We start from the raw sequence: 21,820 nt of genomic DNA, 5'->3' as shown, positions 1-21,820 counted from the left end.
GCGCGATGGCTTCCAACGATTTTTCATAGTAAAGAAAAATATAATCTATGAGCGTGCCAAGTTCAACATGCGCAGGCAGGGAGAACATGAAACAGTGGATGCCTTTGTCACTGCGTTATATGCGCTGGCAGAGCACTGTAACTACGGGGCGCTACACGACGAGCTGATACGCGACAGGCTTGTTGTCGGACTGATGGATAAGCGGCTGTCCGAACGTATGCAGCTTGACGCAGAATTGACGCTCGAAAAGGCCGTCAATATGGCGAGGCAGAGTGAGGAGGTGAAACGGCAACAATCTTCTCTGCGAGGTGACACCAGGACAGAGACAAGTGATGCTAAATCTGTGGACAGAGTGTATAAGAGCAGTAGTAAAGGTGCCAAAAACAAACCTCACCAGGCTTATGGCCACCAACTCAAAACACACAGCGCCCAACACAGCAGGGGGAAAAGTGTACAGTGCCATAAATGTGGCAGCTCTCCGTCCCATCCAAGGCAGGATTGCCCGGCAAAGGATGCGAAATGCCATTTATGTGGGAGAAAGGGACACTACAAGCGTGTGTGTAGATCACCCAAAACCGTGCAGGAAGTTGAAGAGGACGAGGATGTTATGTTCCTAGGCAGCGTCACAGCCGATGGAGAGCCATGGATGGTAAACATCGACATAAATGATAAAAACGTGTCATTCAAAATTGACACCGGCGCCGATGTTACAGTCCTACCCCACACCGTGTTTAAAGAGATCTATAGAGACAGCGATCCACCTACCCTCCGTAAAGCAACCAAGCCACTGCTGGGACCCGGGAGGAGTCCACTAGAAGTTGTGGGCGTCGCTGGGCTGTTCCTGGTGAAAGGAGAGAAAAGGGTGATGGAGGATGAGTACGTCACACGACACCTGCACACTGCATTGCTGGGGAGGCCTGCTATCGGCAAGCTGGAGCTTGTGGTTCGGCTAGACAGCATCACCATAGAGACACTTAAGACTAGCTACCCGAAGCTATGCAGCGGTCTCGGGGAGGTACGACAGCAGTATGCCATCAAGCTGAAACCAGGGGCCCAACCGTTCTCATTGAAGACACCCAGAAGGATTCCGTTGTCGCTGATGGGTAAAGTCGAGCGAGAACTGTCCCGCCTGGAAGGCCTGGGGGTGATCACCAGGGTTGAAGAGCCTACTGACTGGTGTTCAGGCATGGTGGTGGTGCCGAAAAAGACAGGAGCCGTACACATATGCGTCGATCTCACTAACCTCAACAAGTCGGTGTGTCGAGAAAAGTACATCCTGCCATCGGTGGAGGAAACACTGGGGATGCTGGCTGGAGCCAGATTATTCAGCAAGTTGGATGCCAACACGGAGTTTTGGCAAATACCCCTGACCGAAGACTCAGCAAAATACACAACATTCATCACACCCTTCGGTCGTTACTACTTCAAGCGGCTGCCCTTCGGCATTGCCTCTGCCCCCGAACACTTTCAAAATAGGATGGTGTCAGAGGTCACGGAGGGACTCGAGGGAATCGTCTGCCACATGGATGATGTACTGGTCTGGGGCCAAACACGAGAGGAGCACGACGCTCGTCTGCATACTGTGCTGGCGAGGATCCAAAAGGCGGGCATTACGCTTAACATTGACAAATGTGACCTGTCGAAGGAAGAGGTGACCTTTCTTGGTCATGTCCTCTCCTCCAGTGGCATTAGTCCTGACCCGAGCAAGACTGAGGCTGTAAGGAAGATGGAGGAGCCGACCAATGTGAGTGAGCTGAGGAGCTTTCTCGGAATGGTTAACCAGCTGGGGAAGTTCATCCCGCAACTAGCAGAGAGAGACAAGGCTCTGCGAGACCTCCTGTCAAAGAGGAACTGCTGGCTGTGGGGCGTCGACCAGGCAAGAGCGTTTCAAGATTTGAAAAATGCACTGGTATCCCCACCTGTACTAGCCATGTACGACATGAACCGTGAATGCAAAGTCTCAGCAGACGCGTCATCTTACGGCCTGGGAAGTGTACTTCTCCAAAAATGGGATGAGGAGTGGAGACCGGTAGCCTACGTGTCGCAATCTCTCACACAGACGGAGCAGAGATACGCGCAGGTGGAGAAAGAGGCCTTGGGCCTGACCTGGGCTTGTGAAAGGTTCCGCAACTTTCTCATCGGTAAACACTTCCAGATGGAGACGGATCATAAGCCTCTCCTGAGTCTGCTGGGGTCACAGGCACTGGATGCTCTCCCTCCACGGATTCGGCGTATCCGGAAACGCCTCATGCGCTATTCTTTGTTTGAGAATACAAACATCTATGTGGACATGATAATAGAGAACCTGCCGGCAAGCACTGCCTACCTGGATGAGTTGAGAGCGGAGCTAAAAAGGGACAGTGTGTGCGCACACGTAATGCAGCTGTGTCAGGAAGGATGGCCAACGAATAGCAACAGTGAACCGGCACTCAGGCTGTACTGGGCAGAACAAGCATTGCTCACGGTAAATGACGGACTGTTACTCAAAGGGGACAGATTAGTCATACCCTCAACTATGAGGAACGACGTGCTGACCAGACTACATGAAGGTCACCAGGGAGTGGTGAAGTGTAGAGAGCGTGCATGACGGTCAGTGTGGTGGCCTGGACTAAGTCAGCAGCTGAACGAATTGGTCCTCAACTGCCGGACATGCAGCAAAGAGAGACAGAACCACACAGAGCCGCTGATGCCATCACAATACCCAGGTTGACCATGGCAAAAGCTGGGAGCTGACTTGTTCATGCTGGGAAGCAAGAACTACCTGCTGGTAGTGGATTATGCATCGAGATACGTGGAAATCGCTCCACTCAGCCCCACCAAGTCGACAGATGTAATCCACCACCTCAAATCAATGTTTGCACGTCACGGCATTCCGGAGACATTGGTCACAGACAATGAGCCTCAGTTTGCCGGAACCGCCTTTGCTGCGTTTGCAAAGTCGTATGGTTTCCGCCATGTCACAAGCAGCCCGAGATATCCTCAGAGTAACGGGGAGGCCGAACGTGCAGTCAAGACAGTGAAGGGTCTCCTGAAGAAAGCGGCGGATCCCTACCTCGCTTTACTTGCATACAGAGCGACCCCACTGCAAAACGGGTACAGCCCGGCCCAACTCCTTATGGGGAGAAGGCTTCGCACTACGGTACCAACACTTCCAGCCCTGCTGAATCCTGCTCTTCCCGACAATGAAGTGGTTGCGTGGAAGGAAAAGGAGAAGAGAATCAGAGATGCACAACGGTACAACCTGCGGCATCGTGCATGGAGTCTCGACAGGCTCTTTCCCGGACAAGAAGTGTGGGTCACGGATCAAGGCGAAGCTGGAGCTGTGATCGGCAGCCACACCGCCCCCCGCTCTTACATCGTGGAGGGACCTCACGGGATGGTCAGGCGAAACCGTCGCCATCTAATTCCCATGAAACCCTTGCCGGACCAGAGTGGGGGTGGTATGAAAGAGCAACTCCCGGGTTGCATTCCAGAGCAGAGCTCAGCAGAACCACCAAAGGAGAACATTCCAGAGCAGAGCTCAGCAGAGCCACCAAAAGAGAACATTCCAGAACTGCCATCCACTCCCAGAACCAGGTTTGGGAGAAGAGTGGTGAGACCAGATAGGTTGAACTATAAGTGGGGAAAAAAAGAGAGTTTCTAAAGAAAAATGTTTTTCTAATTTAGTGAAAAGGGTAAAATCCTTTTCACTAAGACAATGTGTTTACATGTACTTATGTTGAATTAATTTAGTTCAGATAGGAACAGACCTTCCAGCTAAAGAGGCAGAATAATCCTCTAAGGTCTGGTGAATCAACCGCAGTCTACCGATTGATTCTAGAAAGGGGAGATGTGGTGTTATTGCAATGTGCCTTTAAGACTACACAGGTCTATTGGTAGAGGGGTCATCAGAGGGCGACAGGGAGGAGCCGGGGGAGCAGATGTGCGGTTGAATAAACACTCGCGTAAAAACACAGTCGGACTCACTGTATCTTTTTAAAGAACACAACAGTCTTGTTGTACCGTCTCCTTTCCTCACAATGTCACTGACTTTGGTTCTGTTCTTTTAGAAACCTGATGGCTTAAGATCATAGCTTGATGCCACGATGCTTGTGGTGCCATGCAGCTTAGGCATGTAACTTTGCAGCATGTTCACATGTATTGTTGCAAGATGCCAATGCACACCAACCTGCCAAACTCCTTTGCATTCTCGCTGATGCTCGCGGATGTGAGCATTTAACTCAATCTGTCAGCAATGTTCTTTGTCATCCAGATATTACATGTAACTGTACAACTGTTACAATTTGTTTTGTTGGGTTGTTTAAATTAATACTGACTAGCTAATTAAATTATTGCATCGTATGGGAGGCGCATTCCCAATCTCGTTGTACCCCTGTACAATGACAATAAAGATATATTGTATTGTATTGTATTGTATTGTAATGCACAAGTGCACAATACTATTCCCGGTTTTCATCCAACGTCCCTGCATTTACATGCATAAAGAGCAATGCAGCTTTTCTTACCATCTGATTTCCACCTTCCATTATTATTACTGTGCTATCTGTAAATTTCCATCTTGTTCATTTTAACACTCAGAAAACACATTAAACATCATTGACTAATGCCCAGTGTCACTGGCAAGTCTATTATCAAATGCATTTTTGTAAACTATCTAAATTTTGGGTTGACCTTTAAATGCCAACATCGCTGATGATATCCCTTTGGAATGCATTTGAAACCAAGTGGACTTTTAAATATCACCATACGGTTCAATTCCTACTTCTGAACATCTTTTAAATTACAAAAGCTTTATTGAACGTCTTTCTCCCCCCCTGCACGACTTGCTTCACATATTTAGTCTTTAATCGCGGAAGCTGCCATGCAAAGGATCATAAAGCGAGCAATAATTCTCACTGAATAATTTGTAATATTAAATTGACTCCATCCATTATTTATGTTCCCATATTCTCTCAGAAGGGTTAACATCATTAAAGCAATATTAACATAATGTTTTTTAAAAAGCAAGGAAAATGATAATTAAGCAATAATGGACAGGCAAAGTTGTAATTGAGAAAAGACAGCTTGATTGAAACACAATATTGCAGGATGAGTACCTCTGTCTGCCTCAATTATAATCCCGCTGGGATTACATATCTATTATTGCAATCGAATAATAAGAGAGGTTTAAAAGTCCACTTCTATTTCATATTTTTACTTCTTTAAAAAAAAATACTGTTTTGTTTACCCCACTTTCTCCCTCCACTGGCAAACACACTGCTATGTTTCATTCCTTCTTCATACATTATATATAGAAATAAAATCCCCAGAGAGCCTTCGAAACATAAGAGGAGGTAAAAGAAGACAGCCAAAGAAAAGCAAAGGCAACAAAAGATAAAACTAGACAAAAATCAAGAAAAAAGTGATTAAAAAAATAACTGTTTACTTATGTTTGTGAGAGAAATTTACTTTTACTCATTCTACTCAACATAACCACTGTTATACCTCACTGGCAATACTGGCTTCTCTAACTTCAAGTACCTTGCATTCCCTCCTCTCTCCGTCCCTCCCCCACCCTGGTCGTTGTACTAATTTCACTGTCATCCTGTTGAGTTTCAGTGTCTGTAAAACCCGTTATCACCCAGCCCACAGTTAACCATGGACCACTGTAGACCCCACCTTTCTTTGACCATCATTACTTTTTTGCATATCTTTCATTCATTTGTTCTATACCCCTCGATATCACCGGCTATATATCTCTCGTTTCCCTTTCCCCGACTCTCAGTCTGAAGAAGGACCTCGACCCGAAACGTCACCTGTTCCTTTTCTCTAGAGATGCTGCCTGACCCATTGAGTTACTCCAGCTTTTTGTGTCTATCCTGGCTTCCAGCCAGTCCAGCCCATTTACTGAGAGGAACAGAATATAGAAAGGCAAGTACAGTAGACAGCCAATACTCTCAATGTGCAGCGCGATGCATGGTGCGGGGGAGGGGTTTAAGAAGCAGAAGAGGTTAATTTTTGTCGCAATATAATTATATTTCTGTATTTGAATTGGCATTTTTAGCAGTCCATGGGGAATCAAGGATATAAAACCAATGACTCCAGTCTTTATTAATTTCAATATATTTTTATGGAGTGCAAGTTTGATGGCACGAAGATGTGGCTTAGAGTAATGATTACGAACAAGGATGAATTAGGGAGAGGGAAGGAGGGAGGAAAAACAGAAAAAATATAAAACAGTTCCGTTGTTCTCATAATTGTATTAATTTCCACCTCACAAATACAATTTCATGGGTAGTAGAACTCTGCCATACATCATATGGGGGAGGGGGGGAGAGGTGCATTGATGTGTGGGCCTTGATAGAGAGCGTCATTGAACTGTTTTACCTTGGAAGTTTTTTTTGTATTGATTAATCCAAACACAGCATGGTGATTAGCTAAGCAAATATAAACCCAGCTTCGTTTCTCTGTCAATAACCATCGGCTCAGGTTAATTTTCTTGCCCCTGCAAGAACTGTAAAGAACTCACTGATTTCACGACAAATCCTTTGTTATATTTATGTCTATTATCAAAACAAATGATGCCTTTGCATACTGTATGACCCAAGCACTGGGTGATGGTATGCCTTGCTGTTAGATTGCAACAAAGCACAAATCTTGCAATATACTGGGAAATGTTTGTAGGTTAATTGGTCTGTGAATTACCCCTATTGTGTAAGGAGTGGATGCAGGTGGGATAACATAGAACTAGTGTAAACGGGTGATCAATGATTGGCCTGAACTCCATGGGTCGAAAAGCCTGGGTTCCATGCTGTGTTTCTAAACTATACTATGACAATCAGTTTAATTACCCACCCACTGTAAGGAGGACATTCTGACAATTTCAGTGATGCAAAGATGCACAACATCTCAACTATCCAAGTTTTAATGGAACATACTGAACGTCAATTTTTTTTGTTGGCAAGATGTGGCACACAAAACCAATATTCAGTTGAGAAACATATCCACGTGAAAACTGAACATGCCAAAACCAGATATCGAGGTATAGAGTTACTGAACCTTACAGCTTGGAAAGAGGCCCAATTTGCCCACATGTCCCATTTATACTAGTCCCACCTCCCTGCGTCTGGCCCATATCCCTCTAAACCTGTCCTATCCATGCACCTGTCTAAATGTTTCTTAAACATTTCGATAGTTGTGTCTTTGCCCAAAAATTATGGCATCTTCAACAATATGCTATGATAAGTACAAGGCACATACACATGGATTAATCTTCATGTCGAACTAATCTAACTCCTTCTTCCTGTTCTGATGTACTGTTTGGTACAAAATGGCGAGAACCCAGAAGCTGGATGTCATGCCTCAAGTTACAGCTGCCGAATTATGAATGATGGCTGGGAACAGCCTACAGTATTTACTTGTTCTCTTGAAGAGAGTGAATACAAGTACATGCAAATTGAGACGGAAATGCTGGCATTTATGTTCAGTATGAGAGAATTCAAGCATTTCCTGCTGAAAAGACCCTTTGTGCTGATTCCAGCTCACAAGCCGTCAATGGCAAAACTAAAGCAGCAAATCCAACAATGGCAACTTCCACTTTGCAAAGGTGGGCTTTCCACTGTCATTCAGCAAAACAAAGGGCAATTGTTCGTGCTCTGCCTCATTTAAGACATGAAACATCTGGTGAAGGTCGCAAAAACACAATTTTCACGCTATCATTTGTGGGTGCGATTTCCCAGTCAAAGCCAGCAAGACGTAAACTTAGGTAAACATATGAACATCGACCAAACAAAGACTTACAGCCCTTCCTGATCACAGGTTTGAACTATCAGCAGTCCGAGAATGCTTGAAATTTGGACGTTAAGTAGTCATTCCAAGTGTTCGCAAAAAAACATATTATAAACAAATTCTATCTTCAGCGGGAAAACTATTGGCAGGTGTTTGGTACATTGGCTGAACATTGAAAAGATTTGATAGAAGTCGTGTCAATTTGCTCTTTCTGTAAAGCAATCTCACCCAAGGTATCACCACAACATGGAGACAACAGGCTTGACACTTCCAATGAGTCCACTTGGATCTTTGTCAATGGATTTACGACAATTTCCTATTCAGCAATGTGAACCCAAAATGGATGGAAATCAAACTTGGAGGTAGCTCTATAAGAGTGGAGTATTCCATTGAGGTGTATTGTGATAGAGTTTAGATGTATATGGAATACTTACAGAATCTGCATCAAGACATTCATTTCACATTAATTTTAGGGGTTTGTGTGATCTAATGGCATCAAACATTGATCATCCTACTTCCCACAAGGCAGAAGAGAGGTCCATATGTATATTGAAATAAATTTCAAAGAAGCAAGGCATTCCAAGATTCCCCTGGTTTTGTGAAGAATCATTAATCAGCACACCACACTTTATTATGGGTTTCAAGTTGGCAAAGCCACTAATGCATCATTTCTTTTGTATGTGTTTGTACTTGGTGCAGCTTTCATAGAGAAGTGAGAAGAGGCAAAGTTGAAGTAAAGGATAATGATTCAGGGAAAAAAAAAGCAATTTTGTTTCAGAAAAACCTGTGAACCAGAATAAGACACCAGTCAGGTTGTCAAATCTGTCGACCAAAAATTAAATACAGACTGGAAATAGGGTCGCAAATTGATCATAGGATCACAGCAAGAGACCTTTCTAAAGATAATGAAGTAACAGGAATTATTTTAAGTAATGGAAGTTCCTCTGACCTTTAATCCTCCCCAACTCTGAATCTCCTCTTTCAGTGGCCCCACCCTCCGGAGATCTCACTCTCCTTCCATCCTTACACACCCTCTCATGTAAGACACAAAGTGCTGGAGTAACTCAGTGGGTCAGGCAGCATCTGCAGAAGGAATCGACAGGCGACCTTTTGGATTGGGACCCTTCTTCAAACTTAGTCAGTCCCTCCTTGCCTTTACACCTTGCATGATGCTAGAGAGAGGGAACAGTCTGTAAGGCTGGGGGTGGGGATTTGATTTCACTCAAGAGGAGGAGATTTGAGACAAGGAGGGAACCAGGGCAAGATGTCTCGAGGCAACCAGGGCAAGATCTCTCGAGGGAACCAGGGCAAGATCTCTCGAGGCAACCAGGGCCAGATCTCTCGTGGGAACCAGGGCAAGATGTCTCGAGGCAACCAGGCCAAGATCTCCCGAGGGAACCAGGGCAAGATCTCTCAAGGGAACCAGGGCAAGATCTCTCGAGGGAACCCGGGCAAGATGGCTCGAGGGAACCAGGGCAAGATGGCTCGAGGGAACTAGGGCAAGATGGTTCAAGGGAACTAGGGCAAGATGGTTCAAGGGAAGGAAGCATGGGAAACAACAGCAGGCAATGGCATCTTTCCGAGCCCAAATCTTTCTGCGCCAAATCTTCCCTTGACCACCAAGATCCACCCCTAACATCCTCAAATGTGGCAGCACCATAGTGATAACCATTCACAAGTTAGTTTTGATCTATTCAAACGGTACATAGAAATAAAAAGAAAAACTAAAACAGTGCTCTCAATGAGTTTAGACCAAACGCCTTTCATGGAATCTTTTGTTCCTCAATTTCTTCCACCAGCCTCCCTCTCCCCTGCCCTGTGTACAGTCACTCACGTGAGACCATTTCTAAGCACACTCTGACCTGCCATTGTTTTTCCACACAACATCATGTCCCGCTGGTCACCTCCAGCTTCCAATGGTATTTTATTCCCTTTCCCACATGGTCGGTACACAGCGAGCAGCTGAATAAAGAGGACATGCAAGTGTGGTAAATGTATCCCCCATTCCCCCCATCCACCCACCCCCCCCCCCCCCCCCCACATCAGGTAAAACTTATTGGAGAATGCTTCATACTCTCAGGGATGGCAAGGTGGAATGCCCTGGAGAATATTAAAGTTAACCATGTGGTAAACTAAACTTAAAGGTATTGTGCGGGAGCTATAATGGGCCATGATAAATGTATTTACTTACAACAAGCCAGAAAGGCTTTTATACATATCCTGGCACCAACAAATTTGTGTAATGTACCAAAATGACAAAATATAATTCAATTTTACCCACAGATGACTGTGAATAATTCTCTTTATATTTCCATCAGGTTAGCAGCTGTCCATTCCACACTTGGCTTATTAACAGGGAGGAGAATGTAGCCTGTGGGCAAACACAATTTTATTTTTTTTGGGAAAGGGAAGGACACAAAGCAATATTTGCTCTCATGTTACCAGAATAACCTCCTGGGTGTAATAAAGTCATCAGGCTGCAAAGCCGAAAATATCATGCGTCAGACCTGCAACAGTGTAATATTAGCATCCTTGGCCTCTACAGCAGTCCCTGCAACTTAAAAACAAGTCTGCAGAGGTAGATGCAACTCGGCTAGAGTTCAAATCTTGCACTCGTCTTATGTTTAATTGCAGAGATTAGTAAAATTGGTAGACAGTGTGCTGTGAATTTTAAATAAAGAAATACAATAAGAGCAGTGTTTATAAACATGCCTACGAGATTTTTAAAAATTCCTCTCATTATAAATTTCCATGTGTGTTTAATACACTCAAGGGAAATAATAACTGCCCTGACAAAAGTTTTAAATAGAATACTGCTGAATAAATTAGGAAATGCACTCATGACAGACAAATATTTTTTTTAATTTTAGAATATAAAAAGCACACGAAGTAAAATGGTTACTTGTGTCCACAGCAGAAATATGAAAATATAAGTAAGGAGCGAGAGTAGGCGACTTGGCCTCTCAGCCTGGCTGATATTATAGCTAAACTCTGCATTCCCAGTATCCAGCAGTCACTTTTATCCCTTCGGTTATCAAGAATCCAATTCTGTCTTAAAAATATTCAACGACTCTCTTCCTCAAGCAGCAGTGGAAGCAGAATTTGAAAAACTCACAACTCTCTGAAACATAAAGTTCCCCTCATCACTCTCTTAAATTGACAATTTTTTAAATTGCGATCCTTGGTTCGAGAAACTCAAACAAGAGGAAACATTTTCTCCACATCCACCTGTCCAGCCTTCTCAGGATCTTAAATCTTTCAATCGTCACCTCAGTCTTTTAAACATCAGTGGTTACAAGCCTGTTCAACCAACCTTTCCTCACATGACTACGTCTCCATTGCAGGTATCAGTTTAGTAATTATTTTCTGAAATGCTTACGTTGAATATACACCCTAGCTTAAATAACTGGCCAAATAGTGCATGCAGTACTCTAGATAGAAATATTTTTAAAATGGATGAAAAATTGGTCTCACCAGCACCTTGTATAACTGAAGTATAACCTCTTTCTTTATATTCAATTTTTCCCAATTAATAAGCTTTCATAATTACTTGCTGTGCACGCATTGCAGTCATTTTCACATCATGTACCATGGCACCCTGCTTCTCAGAGCTTTGCAACTTCACATCAATTGCCAAAATTAATTATTTCACATCCTCCTACATTTTCCTCCATGTAACAGATCTTTTCCCACTCAGTTTATCTATCTACGCCCTTTCATGTACTCCTTATGTCCTCTTTACACCTTACTTTCCTCCCAATCTTTGTGTCATTAACAAATTTAGCAGCCATACCTTTAATCCAAGTCATACTGTACTCCAAATGCAAAAAAAATTAAGGCTCCTGCACTGATCTCGGTGGCATCTGACTCATTAAATTTTTACCAATTAGGAAAAATAATATTTATGCCTACTTTCTGTTCCCTGTTAGTCAGCCAAATTCTATCCAGGCCAATACATTGCTTCTAACATCAACAGCTTTTATTTTCTGCAATAATCTTTGATGTGGTACTTATCAAAAGCTTCTCGGAAATGTTATTAAATCGATTATCCGCTTTCACCATCGTACATTTCTTCTTAAAATAACTTTAAATTGGAGAAACTCAATGCCCCTTTCACAAAATCAGACTTTGTCTCATTACCCTGAAATGTTCTAAACACTCTTCTAGTATAAGAAAATAACTGCAGATGCTGGTACAAATCGAAGGTATTTATTCACAAAATGCTGGAGTAACTCAGCAGGTCAGGCAGCATCTCAGGAGAGAAGGAATGGGTGACGTTTCAGGTCTCGACCCAAAACGTCGCCCATTCCTTCTCTCCTGAGATGCTGCCTAAACACTCTTCTGTATCATCTTTACTAATAGCATTGATAATTACATATATTAATAATAACATTTTCCTATGACAGATGATTAGTAAACTAGCATGAAATTTTCTTGCTTTCTTGCTCCCTCTTGAATAAAATAGTTAACTTCATAAACAGTGAGGTACAAACCTATATATCAGAAGACTGCAGCACCGATACAAAACCAAAAATCATTCAGTAAATAAAGCACGCAATATTTCAAACACAATGTAATAAAAAGAAACTGCGGATGCTGGTTTATACCAAAAGTAGATACGAAATGCTGGAGTAACTCAGCGTCTTTATAGAAAATGAATAGGCGATGTTTTGGGTCGGGACCCTTCTTCAGACACTTTTAATTTTTGTGATAATTCACCAGCATAACTCCCACAGAAATGTGCAAAAAAATCAGTGAAAGAGTTTTGGCATAATTGTGACAAACACGATACAATCAAATTGTAAATAAAAATCCTAGCTTCAGTTTTAAATGTTGCTTTTATCTATTTTCCAAATAATATGCTCGGAAATCTGTTTAAATATATCCTTTCCACACACATGCCACACCAAAATGTCACACAAACAAGGCTCTGGCTGCCTAACAATGTGGGTTACACCCATCCCAGTGTGAATTTTATCATTCATTATGGCACTTAATCCTCATTTATTTTATTGCTGTATTTAGCCATTGAGTTTATTTTAGCTAATTTCCAAAAAAATAGAAGATGGGACTGGTGCATGCTTGGACAAATACTTGGTCAAAAAGCAAAATAAAAAAGACACGATGTTGCATCTGTAGAAACCAAACTGAATTCACTATAAATAAGATTGCATCTCAGACATAACTCTTCTTCATTGCTTCAGCTGGCTCTGATAGATTTCATGGGAAATGTCACAGCCATATGAATCCATTACATTATTTATGAGCTGTGTAACCTAACCCAGTTTTCTGAGATCTCTGGATTGATCAATGATTCAATAAGTGATCACTTGCATCTGCAGCCGGGGCCCCAAGGGCCAAACTTCAATCTCAATATTCGCAGGGAAACTACAAATGCACTTCATAACGTGCCAGTCAAGCATTTCGTGTTACACTTACCAAGTTTCTGAACATTATCATGTTCGCAGTCAGAGACATCTTACTGCATCTCAACTGTCTGTTGAAACAACGTCTCGTCTGTGATCACACGAGCAACTGCAGATGCAGGAACCTTGAGCAAAACACGAGGAGTCAGAGGAATCCAGTGGCTCAGGTAGCGTTTTGTGGAGGGAATTAGACAGACGCTGTTTCGGATCGGGACCCTTCTTCCTCCTCCCCACCACTGACTCCATCTACATTTCGCACTGCCTTGGCAAATCCATTAGCTTAATCCAGGACAAGTCTCACCCCAGCCACTCCCTCTTCTCCCCTCTCACATCAGGCAAAAGGTAGAGAAGTTTGAAAACGCACACCTCCACTTTCAACGACAGTTTCTGTTATCAAACAACTGGACCATTCTATCGCCAACTAGAGAGCGATCCTGACCATCTACCTCACCGAAGACCTCTGAACTATCGTTAATCAGATTTTATTGGACTTTATCTGACACTAAACATCATTCCCTTTATCTGGTATCTCTACACTGTGGAAGGCTTGATTGTAATCACATATAGTATTTTCGCTGACTGGATATCAAGCAACAAAAAAACGTTTCACTGTACCTTGGTACACGTGACAATGATAATAAACTAAACTTCATTCTCATTGGAGATCAGAACTTGCAGGTATGCTACTGCTACAGCTATACATGCATACATTTTCATACATAATACTGCAGAAAAATCCATGCAAGCTGTACAAGAGAAATTGGAATATTTAAGAACTGGAAACAACTCAGTACATACTGCAGGCAAGATGCTCTGTTAAAGCTGCACCAAAATTAAAGCTTCCCAGCAAAATTACACCACATAGATATGGAATGAGCAAAGGCGATCCACTCCAGCTAAAGGATAGAAAGTTGTTAAGAGGATAACAGGGTCAATCACGTCAAAAGCTGCCCCCAGGTCAAGAGAGATGAAGCAAGGTGGTAAGCCCAGGTCACGGACCGTTGTCAACGTCATATAATGACATTCTAAGGACAGTTTTAGCGTTATGGTCATTATGGTCTAAAATGATGGCTGTCGGCAAAATAATTTTTTAAAAGTACAAACACAAATTGCAGACAAAACCACAAAAAGTTGGAAATACTTGTAAATCGAGCAGTATCTGTGCTGAGATCAGGTTGATGATCTCTTATTATTCCAATGATGAGACATCAACCCATAACATTACCGTTTCTCTCTCCACAGATGCTGCCTGACCTGCTGAGAATATCCAGCAATTTATATTTTTGTTAGTTCCGATGCCTATGACCTACAGCTTTCCTGTGTTTCTCCATCACAGAAATAAAATTACCATCAACTTCCTATTTCTCTACAACATCAATAAAAAATGTCAGTGTTTTATTGTTAAATGTCCCAAACAGAACAATGAAATTCTTATTTGCAGCAGCACAACCGAATATGTAAACAGAGTGGAGGGAGGAACTGCAGATGCTGGTTTACACCGAAGATAGACACAAAATGCTGGAATAACTCAGTGGGACTGACAGCATCTCTGGGTAGAAGGAATGGGTGACGTTACGGGTCGAGACCCTTCTTCAGACTGAGAGTCAGGGGAGAGGGAGACACAGGTATAAGGAAGGGTAAAGTATGTGAAAACGAGACATCAAAAGAGATGAAGGGCAAGGAAAATGTAGAACAGATCATTGTTAGCTAGGAGAAGGTGACCACAAAGCAAACAGTGATAAAATGTAATTGGAGACAGTCAGACTGGTGGGAGAACTGGGAAGGGGAGGGCTGGAGAGAGAGGGAAAGCAAGGGTTACTTGAAGTTAGAGAAGTCAATATTCATAAAGAGTGTTCTGTAAACAATGCAATAAACAAAGAAAAGGAAAAATGTTCAGTATCTCTCTCTCTCTATATATATATATTTCACAAAATGCTGGAGTAACTCAGCAGATCAGGCAGCATCAGAAGAAGGGTCTCGACCCGAAATGTCACCCATTCCTTCTCTCCTGAGATGCTGCCTGACCTGCTGAGTTACTCCAGCATTTTGTGAAATAAATACCTTCGATTTGTACCAGCATCTGCAGTTATTTTCTTACACTATATACATATTATATAAATAATATATAAAAATATTATAACTATAAAATTAGACTAAAAATATAAATATATATATATACATTTCAATAATTACATATACAAAACATCCTTCCCCATTGAAAATAAACCTGCTCTGCGTATTTAAATAAGAGAGGCACAGGTTCCTGTAAACACTGCACAACAGGATGTACAAGGGTCATAACTTCCCTCAGGCAAAGAATGCTCAAGGCAAACTTTGAGAGAACTTTTCTTTTTTGAAAAGAATTAAAATCAAGAAAACAATTGGACGTGGCGGAAATTACAAGTCCATAATATCTCTGTTTACTTTGAATATTAATGAAAGGATGTAGGTGCGGCATATAAAAATCAGCAGCTGAACTTTATTGCATGCAGTAGAGGAGAAAATAACATTGAGTTAAAGGAGAAATAACAAAGTTGAGTGTTCCGTGACCTGCCACAAGCGAGCGGCTTTCCCCCCAAATATTAAACACAAATCTAAATAAAATAGGACTTTTAGTAGTTTTGGTTAACCAGCATATATCCCTTATAGAAATCCAGGAAAGAAATGAATTATGGAAGTCTATAACCAAAGGAAAGCCCTATGATTCCGTTAGCATTTGAAAGAGAAAACATTTAGTTTCAAATGAGAGTTAATGAAATAATTTCCATCCTTCCTTTTTAGATGCTGTGGACTTGCCGTATATTTCCACCATATTCACTCTTTTAAAGAAATAAGTCATTGTTCAGTTCAGAGATACAGCGTGGAAACAGGCCCTTCAGCCCACCGAGTCCACAGCGATTATCAATCACCTGCACACTATTTCTATCCTACACAGCAGGGACAATTTACAGAAGCCAATTAACCCACAAACCTGCCCGTCTTTCAGATGTGGGAGAAACCGAAGCACCCAAAGAAAACCCATGAACTCACAGGGAGAACGTACAACATCTGTACTGCCAGCACCCATGGTCAGGATCGAACCTGATCTCTGGCATTTAAAGGCAGCAACTCTACCGCTGCGCCACTGTGCAGCACAAATAATGCAAGGAAACTGGTGCTCGAGAATGTATGTTGATACTAAATCTCTCCACAGCCCCGAAGCATAATTTCTTGTGTATTTGGGTAAATTGGTGAAAGAAACAAAGCATTTCTTTCCCCAGTTTTCCCAAACTGTTGGCAGTCCTAGTGTCATGGTATGAAGACTTTTCAGTTAAGACCTAACCAACAATCAAAGTTCAATTTCGAATCAGCTTCAAAATGGTATTAGCCTGCATCAGCCAGACTATATTAATGCCTGCTACAATTTCTGTTCTCGGGACATTTAGACATAGTCCAGTAATAAGAGAGGATTAGTATTCCCTCAAGTGCATTTTCTCATTTCAGGGACCTGAAAGCTTTTGTGCAATGTTAAAATCCAGGCAAACAAGCCAGCACTCATTCCTTATAACTAATGCAGCTTGCAGAGCTAATCACGCTTTAGAATGAATGTCAAGTTTCTCAAAAAACATAAAATCCAGAAAGAAAGCAATAATGTGAAGCGGCAAGAAATTACACAACTGAAAAACTTCAAAGGACTTAGAATGCATGAAAGCTATACTTGAATCCTTAACTTGTTCATTCTCAATGCACATTAAGAAAAAGTATACAACCGGCTTTTTAACAGTGACTCAGATGTACAATGGCTCATTGTTGGCTGAAGGGAAGGTGTGCAAGTGTTTATTGTTGGTGTTATAAGGTCACAGGTGATAGGAGCAGAATTAGGCCATTCGGCCCATCAAGTCTACCCCGCCATTCAATCATGGCTGATCTATCTCTCCCTCCTAACCCCATTCTCCTGCCCTATTCCCCATTCTCCATACCCCGACACCTCTTTGCAACTCGTTGTTTATAAAAAATTAATCGTATTTTTATTCTTTCTATAATACCCAATTTGCTGTGAAATTTACCAATGTTCAAATTAAACAACAGCTTTGAAAGCCAGGGCAGGGGTTGGTAGCAGGACACCAAGGCTGGCATGGGGACCTGCTTCTTATACTCCAAGGTTCTGTATTATGTTGACCTCCCACACAGTGCCAGGGTACAAGCTACAGAACAAACCACAAGGGCAGACACCAGCAATATCAGCAGAAGATTTCCATCACCCCACATCGTTCCCTTCTCCCCACCCCAACTGACAAATTATGTTTAAGGAAAACACAGGATACTCCAATTAGCTATCCTACTGATTGAGCACAAGGCAACTGTTAGCAATGACAGATGAGAAAGACACAGACGTCCGAATGACAACCTCGAGTCCCATGGAGCTACCAGTCCAACACTAAATACAGCACCAAACATGCAGATTTTAAATCTGTTGAGAACAGGATCACTATAAAATTGGCTTACTATGAAATTTGACAGGGTGGTTAAAAAGTGCAAAATTACATTTTACTGAGTTAATCTTCAAGAAATGTGCAAAGGGAATAATTGTGGCTTTGTGAAAGCTTGGAGATGAAATCATGGGCGGGCCTCCCATTACATTGCTCACAGTGAGTCATGGGTTACGCTGTCTGTTTCTCACTCTCGTAATTACAGTCAGGAGGTAACCAAATACATTAAGCTACAAACAACGTCAGTGAGATCAAACCGTCACTGCCAGCTTTGTTACCAGGGCAGGGAACTGTGACACACGACACATCTTGGCTCAACAGTTATTCAAAATATTAAACTAACAGTTCCCTTCATTCATTTCATGTTCACGTGGACAAAATGCAGTCATGTTCTAAGCAAATGCCAAGCTGTTCTCGAACAATCACAAACCTGGCTTCTACTTGACCAGGTAGAACATTATCAAGATGCATCCTAGTGACATTGTACAGGACAAGCCCAATCTAGTGAACTTCTATTCAGCCTCCTTGCAGGGGTGGACAGAGTCTGACATGGTGCTATTTAGCTGCCCCTACTCATCAATAACCTAGAAACATAGAAACATAGAAAATAGGTGCAGGAGTAGGCCATTCGGCCCTTACCGCCATTCAATATGATCATGGCTGATCATTCAGCTCAGTAGCCTGTACCTGCCTTCTCTCCATACCCCCTGATCCCTTTAGCAAAAAGGGCCACATCTAACTCCCTCTTAAATATAGCCAATGAACTGGCCTCAACTACCTTCTGTGGCAGAGAATTCCACAGACTCACCACTCTCTGTGTGAAGAAATGTTTTCTCATCTCGGTCCTAAAAGACTTCCCCCTTATCCTTAAGCTGTGACCCCTTGTTCTGGACTCCCCCAACATCGGGAACAATCTTCCCGCATCTAGCCTCTCCAACCCCTTAAGAATTTTATATGTTTCTATAAGATCCCCCCTCAGTCTTCTAAATTCCAGCGAGTACAAGCCCAGTCTATCTAGTCTTTCCTCATATGTAAGTCCCGCCATCCCATGTATCAATCTGGTGAACCCTCTCTGTACTCCCTCTAAGGCAAGAACGTCTTTCCTCAGGTTAGGAGACCAAAACTGCACACAGTACTCCAGGTGCGGTCTCACCAAGGCCCTGTACAACTGCAGCAGAACTTCCCTGCTCCTAAACTCAAATCCTCTTGCTATGAATGCCAACATACCATTCGCTTTCTTCACTGCCTGCTGCACCTGCATGCTTGCTTTCAATGACTGGTGCACCATGACACCCAGGTCACGTTGCATCTCCCCTTCTCCCAATCGGTCACCATTCAAGTAATACTCTGCTTTCCTGTTCTTGCCGCCAAAGTGGATAACCTCACATTTATCCACATTATATTGCATCTGCCATGCATTTGCCCACTCGCCTAATCTATCCAAGTCACCTGCTCTTTGATGCCCAAAACACTGGAGGAACTCAGCATGTCAGGCAGCATCTGTGGTGGGAATATACAAGAGACGTTTTTCATCAAGACCTTTCTTCAGACTAGTCCATTCCCTCCATAGATGCTGCCAGACCCACTGAGTTTCTCCGGCACTTTGTGTTTTGCTCAAGGTTCCAGCATCTGTAGTTTTTTCGAGCCTCCCTCAATGGTCACATTTTGGTTTCACCAGGATATTCGGTTCCAGCCTTCAACCTAGCACTGAATTGAAGAACTAAATTCCAGAGATTTGCTATGTGATCACCCTTGACGCCAAGCAGCATTTGACCAAGTACGGCATCAAGGCATCCTAGTAAAATCAAAGTCAATGGCATCAAGGATAAAACACTGCTCTGTGAATCTTACCAGGCACAAAGTAAAATTGTTTGCCACAAGATGCAAGAGTCCCTCAAGGCAATATCCACAGCCACTTCCAGCTGTTTCATCAATGACGTTCGGTCCATTATTTGGTCATTCCTTATTATTGCACAATCTAATATTCTGTTTAAGCCCCCTCTTTCTGAGGAGTGTTCTTGCATAATTAGCAATGCTAACATTACAAATACCAACAATGATCATCTCCCAGTAAGAGAGGGAGAAACGGATTGACTATTCTTCACATTCAATGGCAATATCATCATCTCAGACCAGCAAACCCAGTTGGACAGATTTGTTCTTCCAACTCAACCTTCAAGAGGTTTTTTGAGACCCAGGTCTGGAATTCTCTGGAATTCCTTTCCTAAAGCCTCTGTCTCATGGCATGCTTTGCTTCTTCAATATTAATCTTTAATAAATGCTACTTTATTCACTTGGAGAACCCCATCTCAAATACACCAAAAGAAGTTTAATTATAGGAAAACAAGTCAAAGAAAAGATAGCTGGGAAATCGCTGTGAGACTCCAGCATTTAGAAGAAAACTATGCTGGAACTTTAAAACAAAAATGCTGATAACCCAGTTGGACAAAGGAAGTTTAAAAATCCTCCTTTTTAAATCTACATTTAATGCAAGACCTGGAATCAAAGCAACTTCCAGCATCAAGCACACAAACAAAAATACTTAACTTCCTGTATTTTTAGCTCGAACACAAGACAAAGTCAATTGTGATTCTCTCCAGCCCTCAATACACAATACAAAGAGTCATTTAGACACAAAATGCTGGAGTAACTCAGCGGGTCAGGCAGCAACTCTTGAGAGAAGGAATGGGTGACGTTTCAGGCCAAAATCCTTCATCAGTCTGAAGAAGGGTCTCGACCCGAAACGTCACCCATTCTTTCTCTCCAGAGATGCTGCCTGACCCGCTGAGTCACTCCAGCATTTTGCGTCCACCTTCGATTTAAACCAGTATCTGCAGTTTTCTTTACTACATATAGTGTCATTTAGTCATTTTTGCGATCTCATGTTATATTTGCCAGGTTTGTATCAAATTTAAAGCAGTATGTTGACCCACAATCAATGGACTGAGATGAGTCGTTTCAACCGATCTGCCTTGGATTACATTCAGAAAGCAAGCAGAAAACTCCTTTGCAATCCGCTTAAACTGAATTGAGCTTGAATACCTTGACATAAAAAGAGAACATGCTAAATCGCCACAAAATCCTGATAAATAATTTTATTTCAACAGGTAGAGACAGGAGATGGGGGTAGGGCAGGAAAGAAAGATGTTTACAAGTTATTATTTCCATTTTAAAAGCTACTTAAAAGGCTAAAGCTACTTGTCCCACAAGCTAAATGAAAGCTAATGTTCTCATACAAGCCTGTAATAGCTTAATTAACAAGTTGCCAGTTTCAATCCTTCAAAAGGCCAAATACAGCAGTACAACAACACTCCGATACAAACCCTTCAAATTGATTATAGTGAAACATATATAAAAATAGAAGACACTGGAAGCAAACAGGATCTGTAGGCAGGAAAGATATGTTAATGCTTCAGAGAGAGCTCTCTTTAAATTTGCTTCTATTTTTGTTTCAGTTTACCAGAACTCACATTTTAAACAGGAAAGCAAAGCCCACCTGCTGGCGATAGGAATGTAAATTGGTCTATGCGCGGTGTTATGTGTTGACGTTGACTGCATACCTTATTCATGTTTCTGCTAGTTGTTTCTCAAGTTGCGTAATTGTTGTTCGATTTTTCCTTTATAAAGCGGAAAGCACCTCCAAAAAAGCGGTTTTCTCTGACAACTGCAGTTGAATACCATTTCAATGAGTTGACAATCAATTCCCAATATTTCTGTTTGAGTCACTTTGCGTGAAAATGTATCTTCTATTTTAGAAACAATTGATGCAGGATTTAAGCAGAATGTTACTGTCTGCTACAGATGGGCCCTGGGTGACACAACGATTACATTCCAAAGGACTGACTGTAACCTTCTCTATAAGTCTGAAACGTCATTTTTTTCTGTAGCAATCCATATTGTATTGCTATACATAGACTTGTTATAGTTCTTCCATTTTATTGAATAATCACCTTAAATTACCAATAATCAAACTAATGGAATATATGAGCAAAACACAAGAGGAAGTCAGCATCTGTGGAGGGGATGTTATATCCAATCACTAATGAATGTGCTGAAATATTTTATTGTTATTAATAGTTGAAGACAATTCCTGACATCCACCACATTTGCACTTCTATTTGTTACAAAATTCTAAGTTTCCTAATTAGATTTCAGCAT

The 21,820-nt window shown here is 42.1% G+C and overlaps 1 protein-coding gene across 1 annotated transcript in view; it reads right to left on the bottom strand.

Moving 5' to 3' along the window:
- The window catches only part of cfdp1 (craniofacial development protein 1), a 131,786-nt gene that overhangs the window by 98,705 nt on the left and 11,261 nt on the right, over positions 1-21,820 (bottom strand). The gene's annotated exons all lie outside the window — the stretch shown is intronic.

Source organism: Rhinoraja longicauda, chromosome 6, assembly GCF_053455715.1.
Source record: "Rhinoraja longicauda isolate Sanriku21f chromosome 6, sRhiLon1.1, whole genome shotgun sequence".
Classification (NCBI taxonomy): Eukaryota; Metazoa; Chordata; class Chondrichthyes; order Rajiformes; family Arhynchobatidae; genus Rhinoraja; species Rhinoraja longicauda.
The sequence above is the reverse complement of the archived record's forward strand: the minus strand, read 5'-3'. Positions and strand labels throughout refer to the sequence as shown.